Source organism: Cuculus canorus, chromosome 4 (genome assembly GCF_017976375.1).
Source record: "Cuculus canorus isolate bCucCan1 chromosome 4, bCucCan1.pri, whole genome shotgun sequence".
Classification (NCBI taxonomy): Eukaryota; Metazoa; Chordata; class Aves; order Cuculiformes; family Cuculidae; genus Cuculus; species Cuculus canorus.
This window is the reverse complement of record NC_071404.1, coordinates 20,757,467-20,767,379: the sequence shown is the minus strand read 5'-3', so window position 1 is coordinate 20,767,379 and position 9,913 is coordinate 20,757,467. Positions and strand designations below refer to the sequence as shown.

Below are 9,913 nucleotides of genomic sequence, written 5' to 3'. Positions count from 1 at the left end.
AATCAGCGAAAAGAACAAGAACTTTCAGACACTGTGAATTGTGATACTCATAGGCTTAACAAAGTGTCACACGTGTCTTGAGGCCCTATTACGCCTATTTATTTTTTAGTTCCAGTGGTTGATGTAGGAAAAAATGCATGGCTATCGTCTTATGAAATACTTGATAGAACTGGAATTGATTAGGAGTGATGAGAAACAGAACTGAGCTTTAGACACTCCAGAATCAGTCACTGCTCTAACTAAAAAAAAAAAAAAATAAAAAAAAATCAAACAACAAACCAACAAATAGAGCGAACCAGTCCCCCAACCTAAAGCTATGAAGAACAAGAACTAATTCCTTATTATTGCGCTAAAAATTGTCTTAAATATGGTGGCAGGTTGAGTGTTGAGTAAGGACTAGCCAGCCTTGTCCAGGATAAATTTCTCACCGTTCTTTAATCTACAGAATTCTTTGTCTGTGAGAACAATTCACAGAAGGAACAAATAGAAAATAGAGGGTGGCTGCAGAGCCATTTTAAAACAGTAACTTCTACTGGACAGGAAATCAATAGGAAAGTAATACCTACAAGGTTTTCACTGAAAATGGTCAAACAGAGAAAGCACACTGGCTGAACAAGGTACATGCCCTACAGATCCTATGCATAGGATTGAACACTTAGGAGTGGACTGATGGAGTGAAACCAACATAAACTGGAGAGGGGCAGATTTAGACTGGACATTAGGAAGAATTTCTTCACCATGAAGTGGTGAGACATTGGAACAGGTTACCCAGGGAGGTCATGGCTGCCCCATCCCTGGAGGTGTTCAAGGCCAGGTTGGAAGGGGGGTTAGGCAGCCTGATCTAGTGGGAGGTGTCCCTGCCCATGGCAGGGGGTTGGAACTAGGTGATCTTTAAGGTCCCTTCCAACCCAAACTATACTATGATACTATGATACTATTTTTCTGGTTTGATCAGGACATTATCAAGCTTAAGTTCCTCCTTTCACCACTGCCTTTTCAGTGCTTTGGAGCTTTCTCACAGAACAGGTCTGCCTCTAAAAAGAAACTCCTCTCTGGATAGTTCACTTACCTTAAAAGAACAGAAATACTCATTCACTAATGCCTTAGCCAGCAGCCTAACTGCTTGATGTTAATCATCATCAACACAGAAATTCCAGACTGCCCATACTGATAGGAAGTTGATCGTGGTTCACAAATGGCTCTGTCTTTCAACAGATACTATTACCTGTTTCATGACTTCTGGATCATTCCATATCTACATGGCAAAGCTCAAGCAAAATAGTGAAAAAGTAGAGCTATAACCTATGAAACAGTTCTGTAGCTTTCTGTATTGGTAATAATGCAGAAGAAGTTTGCCTGCCAAAGACAGAAATAGCCAGTGTCTCAGCTGGAGAGATTCACCTATCAAGCTCCTTGAAAAATAAGTAATTTCTCCACTCCTCAGGAAGGAAACACCATCCCCTGAAGACCTCTGTAATTGCCATCTAATTTCTGGAGAAAACTAATAAAAACTCAGTAACCAGAAAGTGCCAACAGCATACAACTGCCAGCTTTCTGGAGACCTTGCAGTTACGGTTCATATGAGGACACAGAATAGGAACTGCCTTTACTGCCATTCAGGCTACCAATGAATGGGAACATAGGGAAAAGCCTGATACTCCCATATAGAGCCATATATAGGGGTGCAATAAGTCACAAAATGCCAGATACTGAAAGAGGTGACCCTGCACTGCGGTACCAGTAACGTCTTGTTTGAAGCAGAGCTTGGAATGGCATGTAATTTTATCTTCTGTCCAGGCCTTCACCTGCAGGGTCACATATTATCCTTTTTCTTTAATAGCTACACAAGATTGCTGATGGATACTCCAAGGTGGCAGAAGCATAGCTGATAAAACTGCAAGGACACTTAATCTCAACAGCCACAGTTATTATTAATATCAAAAAGACAGAACACATACAGGAATTCAGGTCTTAGATAAAGTATAGCTGGCTGCCTCAGGTTGAACTTAGGCATGACCGAGTCTGTGTTGTTCAGACTGGGGAAAATACTTTGAACTGCCTGAAAATACTCCCAAAATCTTTAAAGTTGAGCTGTCACAGTCATGTGCCTGAAGACCTGATAGGTGTGAATGGCCAGAGGACATCTCTTCCCTCTCTTGCTCTGCTAGAAAACCTCTTCCTTGCTCTTTAGTGAGGATCAACCAGTGCCTTGGTCAGACCCAAATTTAGGCAGATCTGTTTTCTGTAGCTAAACAACTTTTAAGCATTAACAGACTTTCTCTGTCCTCTTTCTCATGGACTCAGATCACTGTGTCAAGATGCCCTTCCAGAAGCTTTGGAAGCTAGTTTGAAACTTGCTTTGAATTTCTGAAGCAGTTGATGGACTAAACCCCAGAAAGTAAAAAGACTTCTGATCAACAGCCTCTGCAGCTGCTTTCTCCTCTGGGACAACACAGTCACAATGCAGCAAAGCCTTCCACCACATAATGGCCCTTGTCTCAAGTAAACCTCAAGAACTTTCCTGCCCTGGAAGAACTCTACACTAAGCACTTCTAAAAAATTTAGTATGGGCAATGCACCTGAGACAGTATGAAATCTACTGGGCATGTAGCTAATTTTTAGAGCTAGCATTTGCACATCATGGTGATAGACGGTGATACTGATCCCATAACTAGGTAAATTCGATACTGAGAAGGAAGAAAAACATGAACATAAGCAGTCAGATGAAACAGTAATGGTAACTAGAATACGAGAAGCTGAAGGAAAAGGAAGGCTTACGTTTACTCTTGTGGAAAGAAGAAGGTGAGAACACAAAGGCAGAGGCACAAGCTTATGAAGATGTGTTTCTCTGCTCAGTACCCTAAACACTGCTCAGTTTTGAGAGTAGATATAATGAAATTTAAATTTCATAGTTTTGGATAATAACCTATCACTTTGAACATGAACCCTTCTAAGAGTAATAATACAAGAGTAACGACTTGTGTACCTAGGCCAGAGTGAATGAGACAATTTTGTGCCATTCCAGTGATACATAACAACTGGAATGGACCTCAAATATGTCTCCATGATGTGACAACCTGGAATGTAAACTGGCTTCTCCCCTTTCCATTCTCTTTTACATAGTCCCCCAGCAATTCTGAAGAGGTATTCCTCTTGCATACTGGATACTAACCACCATTTGTGTGCTCCTCAGAATTAAGCACTGACTTCATTGCATGGGAAGTCTTTAAAAAATGTGGAGGTGTGTGTGTGGGAAGTAATTTCTAACTGAAATTCGAAGCCCCTCCTTCTCCCTAGCTCCAAGGAGCAATTACTCAGCTGGAAAATGAAACAACGCTGCTATTTTAGTGTGGCTTAGGACCTTGGGCCTGGTTTCATGTTTCAGATTAACACATTCTGTGCCTTTTGGAAATTTAGAATAGCAGAAACCCCACCTTTCAGAAAGAGATGCATCCTATAGATGCAAGGCATTCTGGAGACATGTATGACTTGCTGCCCCTTCCCTATTTTGCTCTCTCCTATTGAGATACATGAGTATTTTGCCTCCCACTTGAATGAACTTCTAACCTGCATCTACTAAGGCACATCTGTTCTTCCTGACCCTCTGTCCCTGGTTTCTGGTTGCTCTCTGATGAACACTTTGTATATTTTGTTGTGACATACTAATAAAGCAAAAATAGACTAAACCAAACTGTTTAAAAATGAAGTACCAACATAAGCGTCTTCAAGTCAACTGAAAAATCTAGTCTTATGGTATCTTATGATCTAAGTCTAGTCTGAGTAGGACATGGCTGGCTAGGATCACTGAACTTTACAAAAAGGAGCTGAAACGGTTTCTTCAGGATATTCTTTAGTATTTCAATATGCAAGGCACAAAAGCTTCACTTATGCTTATATTCCAACGTGATGGTCACTCCAAGAATATGGACACACCAGGGCAGCGGTGAGATGCCATGCAAGGGGAACTTTGATGTAACCTATCAGTCTGACGAACAAATCAAAGCAAGGTACCACTGCACAGAAACAAGATGATCTGAGACCAAAGTCTAGAAACTGAAAACAATTTCCAGATTGTGAGAATAAAGAATAAAAGCTTCTAAAGGCAACACAATCAAGAATTATCAACAGATGGGGTGGGGGGTGGGGGGGCATTATTAGAATGCTGACCTAGCAACTTGTCTTTCCAATATAAGTACAAATCAGAATTAAATAAACTATTAAGTTTGTGAATATCTGTACCTTCACTTCATGACTATAAAGGATTACAAGAAAGAAATTTATATCCTTTTAATTGCATTCCATAATCTATAATATATCTGCTCCTTTATTTGTATATTCTAGAAATAGCTTAACATTTAACATAGGAACTGCCAGATCCACTCAGATACTATGTCCGTTTAGACCAGAGTGCTTCCATTTAAGTGTCTAGTAGGAAATATTTCAGCAAAGAGCTCAACAAGAGTCACAAAAATAACAAAACAAAAGCCAGACATGCAATACTTTGTAGCCTTACTTTCCACTCCAGCTCTACATACATTCCCTTCTTTATCACTTACTAAAAGATGAAGGTCCTTTTCAAAAGTCTGCATGTTCTTCAATGTACCAATAATAACAATCCATACTGCTGTAAATTATTTCGGCAAAACTAAGACAGTTTATTAATAAAGCATGAGAAGAATTAATCCCCAAAGCTGTGGGGAGGACGTTCACCTATAAATCCCACATACGCAGTCGCCAGCAGTAACAGTTCATAGCAACTAGACTGTACAGTGTCAGATCCCACCGTCTGCCTTCTGCTGAGAATATTATTGACCAGGTGATTGTCTCTGTTTGTGAAGTCTGGGAATGTTTTCTGTAGTGCAAAAGCAGACACACAGACACACCTCAGGTCTACCATACGTGCAGAACAAGCATCTGTTTGATTCTGTAAAATTCAGAGCTCTTAAAAACTTCGGCAACATGCATTTCACTTCTGCTTTACTAAGGTAGGCATACATTTCACAGGCAAAGTACAAAAGTGAAATCTCACTACCTCAAATAATTCCTTCATACTTCAAGAATTCTAATAATTCAAAATGGTCTCTAACAGGCTGCCAAGAGATGATCACAGGGACTCCTACAAAGCTTTGCATATTGTCACATTCTTCCTCCTGTTGGTAAGATACCCAGAGGTGGGAATTGCCATCCTTAGCTTAACAGTTCATCCTTAACAGTGAATAGAAATAAGTCTCCACAAAACAAACCATCACTCTCTTTTCTTTATGAAAAGCCATGACAACTTGCTCACAGCGATAACAGGACTAGTCTGCCATGCAAGTACCTAAACAAATCCCTGTATATTCGATGTCTTGAATCCAAATTACTCTTCAAAGCCCCCAAACAACTCACTCCTATCTGAGAGCAGTTGTAAGAGAAAGTGAAAAGGTGTGCTTCCTCAGGTGAGCTTTAATTTTTCCTTCTGCAGGTGCTACAAGTGTCTTCTTGTTCTTTGGATGACTTAGAACTCCATTGCTACCAAAGTGGTGCCATCGCTTCCTCCGTTGTATTGCTGAGTCTTCACAGGTACTGCATAAAAACTTCCTTCAATCACAGCTATCTTGCAAGAACTTTAGCAGCAACTTCTTCTGTCAACACTGAACTTGAGGTTTAGCCTTTTTTTAGTGAAAAAACTCCAGAAATTTTATTATACTCAGTCTACCCCCAGAAAATGGTAGGACTTCAAACTTTATTGTATTTCCTGAAGTCTTCCATGACCTAGCACACACTGTTGCTTCAGGGAGGTGTTCCAAGAAGTATGAAACAGGTTGCTAGAGAATAACGCAATATAGTGGCAAAGGGACTGGCGCAGGGACATAAAGTACACAGACAACTGAATAAAGATGGCTCTTGTTCACTATTGCTCCTCGGACTAATAGTATGAGTTCACATCTCTAGCCAAAGCCACAACAGTTATTTCATTTCTTTTTCAACACAAAAAAGTTCACTTAGGTAGAGAATATATAAATACTTTCTATCAAGCATGGAAATTTACTCCAGAAAAAAATTACTTCCTTTCTTGAAGCCATGAGAGATTTCATGAGATTTTCCAATCCCATGCCCTAGCCTAGCAAGCTAAGAAATACACAAATCCTTAGAACAAATAAAACAAGAGGTATCATCTTACATAATTATTTAATAAAACAAATAAAAGTTGAGAATACTAGGGACAATTTTATAAAAACTTGGTCAGTTGACTATAGCTTTTGACTCAACACCTTTTATTTCATATTTTCTGTTCTCCACATTGTGCCAGCAAAATTATTTTTACTCAAGATCATTGAAATTGGAGACAATTTCTGCTGCAGCATGTGAAAAAGAAGGAAATAAATCCTTCAGTTTCTGAATGATGGGGCAACACTTTAAAAGCTTCCTGTTTGGGCCTGCATGCCCAAATTGTTTCTCTGGCATTTTGGCTGACATAGATGAATGAAACAGTTTGAGGAATCCAAGCCTGTAACCAAACGTTACGGCCAGTAGAAGGTCTGGATCCTAAAAACTGAGTTTCATCTAAAACACACTTAGGGACTGGGAAAAAAAAAGAAAATTCTAATCTTTTCACAAAAAGTTTAAAAACAAAATCCCACAAAAGATTTCAAATTTAATTTTGTTTGGGTTTTTTTGCTCACCTTACCCAGCTATGGCATGTAACAGGTTTAGCAGAGTTACGGAGATATTTCTTCCTTTACTATTTTCATGTCTATTGTTTCACTTACTCAACATACTTCCCTCCAACTGGGAAACTTAGGGAGCAACAAAGCATCATGACTGTGGTGCCCTTAAAAGTTATGAAGGTACAGAACAGGAAATTAGTTCTTTGTATGTGGAGATAGCTGGACATTATAAAATTTTGTGGTAGTCTTTCTTAAAAGGAGGGGAAAAAATAGGAATTAAGAACATAAAACGAACTATTGTCCCCTTATTTTTAAATGAAAATTCATTTCATGTCAAGCCCCGTGATAGGATTACAACAGCATTCTAATATTTAGTTTTAATTATCATTCCATTTTTTCACCTGCTGTATTCACTGCTCTACCAGAGCATGTACGCATGGGGTTTTCTTGCACAGCACTTACAGGAAGTCGGACAGAGTGGCTGAAGGTGTTTGAGGATCAGGACAGATTTTACCTTTTAAAAGTGAAGTGGTAGAAGCTAGGACAGTGTTATCTACCACAGCAAGGCCCATTTGGCTGTGGAACTGACCTGATGTAATTCCAATGTGTTAGCGTAATTCCCTGATTAATTTCCTAACAATTGCTTTTTCTCCTTTTCTTCCATATTTATGTCACTTTCTTATGTCATCTGTATTTCCCTCCTCTTTTTGCTGCCTATTCTTTGTTTTTCTTCACCATCTCTCTCATTTCAGATGGGTATTCCTCACTCTTTATGAGGGCACTTCCTTCAATACAAGGAACTATTGGTTCCAGCATTAGTTATTTGTGTTTAAAACACCTACAGGAAAAAAAAAATAATAGTTTCTCCCTCTGTGCTGATTGTGAAATGCAAAGTATTCCTCCCAAGAAACACAGCCCCAGGTCTCAGTTCTACCACTTTTCATATTCATCTCAATGCCTTGCTGCAGGAATCCTACCCAAAAATTTATTAATCCCTTGCTTGTGTCTTCTTATTTCTCTCCAAAAAAGGAAATAACCTATTTCGAGAGACCAAAGATTCCTCCCCGCCTAGGAGTCATGACAAATTGAGCCCCGGAGAGGAGCAGTGGCTCCACGTTAGCCAAAGTATACACTGAAATGCTGTTCTGGTTCTTATGGTTTCCAAAGAAGTGTCATGTGGCAAAGATGTCACTTGGTACTTGATAGTTTAATCAAACCCTCAGGGGTAGCAGACATTAATTATCTTGTAGTCCAAAAACATTATTCCCTTCCCAAAGTGACATCATTTCAGTATGAGAAATGCATCTCCTTTCACTTTTCTGACTGGAAAGCTAACACCAAATAATTCATCAACAGTATCATTTTTTCTTTAACAGCATTGTTGCTTGGGTGGAAAACATTGCACAAACAAAGAATATTGCCATGAGCAGGGAGGCAAAAGCAAGGCCTCCAAAATAGACTGAAGCCTCTCCCATCATGCCACCTTTTCCTTAGTGGTTGTTAAGCAGCAGGTTATTCTCAGCTCCTATTTATCTGTTGGAAATTAACCCTGGTATTGTGATCCTTTTACCCGCTGAAAGATGTTTTTCTCTCTGTTAGATACTTTTGAGATGCTGAGTGCTTGACGTTCTCCTTGAGTTTCCATTTAAAAATGGCATAAACTTGCTCCAGTTTGCAGGGAGACTTTAATTCAAATGGGCATAAGCATTTTGATTACAGTCAGAAGGCCAGGCTGGTGCTGAGGTTTTGTGCTCACCTTTAACAAATGGTTTTGTTTACTGCCTGGCCAGATGATAATTTTGTCCGGCTACACCCAAGAGACATCAGCATTTCTAAGGCATCTCTAGCTATCCAGGAAAAAAGCCAGACTCTTGCAGACACCTTCTTCTTGCAGAAGCATTAAAATCTGGTATTTGATTTAAGTTTCGTGTTTATGACTTGCAGAAGGCACCCAGGGACAGCTTTGGCATAAAGCAGGCGGTGCGTTCATCATCAAGCCCATGACCTGCACATGCTGGGGCCAGCAGGGCTGCTGCGTAGGGTAGTGCTGGAAAGCCAAAGCAGCCCTTGGGTCCCCGCCAGCCCCCAGGGCTCCCCTACTTTGCCTGGGAAGCCATTTCAGTCCCTCCAGTGCTGTCAGCCTCTACCCCAGCAGCGCCACAGCAGTCTCCAGCTCCCCACAGCCATGTGGCCCATGCTGTGGCCCAGGAAGGAGTCGGATGCCCCAATCTGCTGCTGTCTTCGTGCCCCCCGGGTGCCTGCTCCCGGCTAGGGTGGTGGGACGGATGCTGGCTGCCAGGCCCAGCAGCAATAAGCAGTACCACAATCAGCAGTATCCAAAAGACGAGCTCTTGCCAGGAGCTCATCAGGCAACAAAAACATCCTGGCACCATTTTAGCTGAGGAGAACAGAAAGAGCTCTTGAAGCTGCTGTAAAGTGTCGACAGCTACCAGGATGGCTTTTTTTTTATTTCTGTGAATATCCTTACATGCAGCAATTGCTATGCAAGTGGTACAGTTCATTGCAGACAGCTCAGGTTTTGCTTTTAGCTAGAAATTTGTTGGATGGTAAGGGTGATTTTGGAGTGGCTGGTGAACTATGGCTTGCTGGAACCAGCCGTTCCAGTGGTCATGGTCCACTGTGCCTGGGCCAGCATCCCTGCAAAAGATCGGCAGGTGTCATCCCAGTGGACACCCTGCAGTAAAGGGTCAATTTGAGAATAACAGCTCTTGGGATGACTGGCTCTCTGAGACATAGGGAGACCGTGAGAGAACATCTGACTCCCAAGAGCAAGACAAAGCTGCTACGTGTGCCTCTCTGGAAAACTGAGCCCTTAGCAAGCACACAGGTGTTTTAAGCAGGTGCAAGAGAGGGTTTAGATGGTATTTACAGGTGACTGTGTGTAGAGCAGGCAGGCAAGAGAGACACAGCACCTGCTCCCAAGGAGTACTGCAGCTTCTGGCAGGGGTGTGCAGAGTCCGCACGGTTCCTCAGTGGGATGCCTGGGAAGAAGAAATGAAGCGTGAGACAGAGGAAGCAGGAGACACAACAGAGTGACAGACTCTTAGTCATAATGCTAGCAAAGGGGGAATGAAAGCAGGGTAGAAATGACAGATTTTTGACCTGATGTACAAACACAGGGATTTCCCCCTTTCACGTGGAAGTAAGAGCTTAGCCAATATGTGGCCAGATATTGGCATAGAGATTCATATCCCTCAGATTCATCCTCTCATATGAGCATGTTTTGTACTACAGACCCATGT

At 41.2% G+C, this 9,913-nt stretch overlaps 1 protein-coding gene across 1 annotated transcript in view; it reads right to left on the bottom strand.

Annotated features, from left to right (window-relative positions):
* Positions 1-4,226: 4,226 nt before the first annotated feature.
* SMIM20 (small integral membrane protein 20) overlaps positions 4,227-9,913 on the bottom strand; it is a 36,918-nt gene continuing 31,231 nt past the window's right edge. Inside the window, exon 5 of the transcript XR_008449609.1 lies at positions 4,227-9,652. The gene's annotated coding sequence lies outside the window, so the exon portion shown is untranslated. The remainder of the gene's footprint in view (positions 9,653-9,913) is intronic.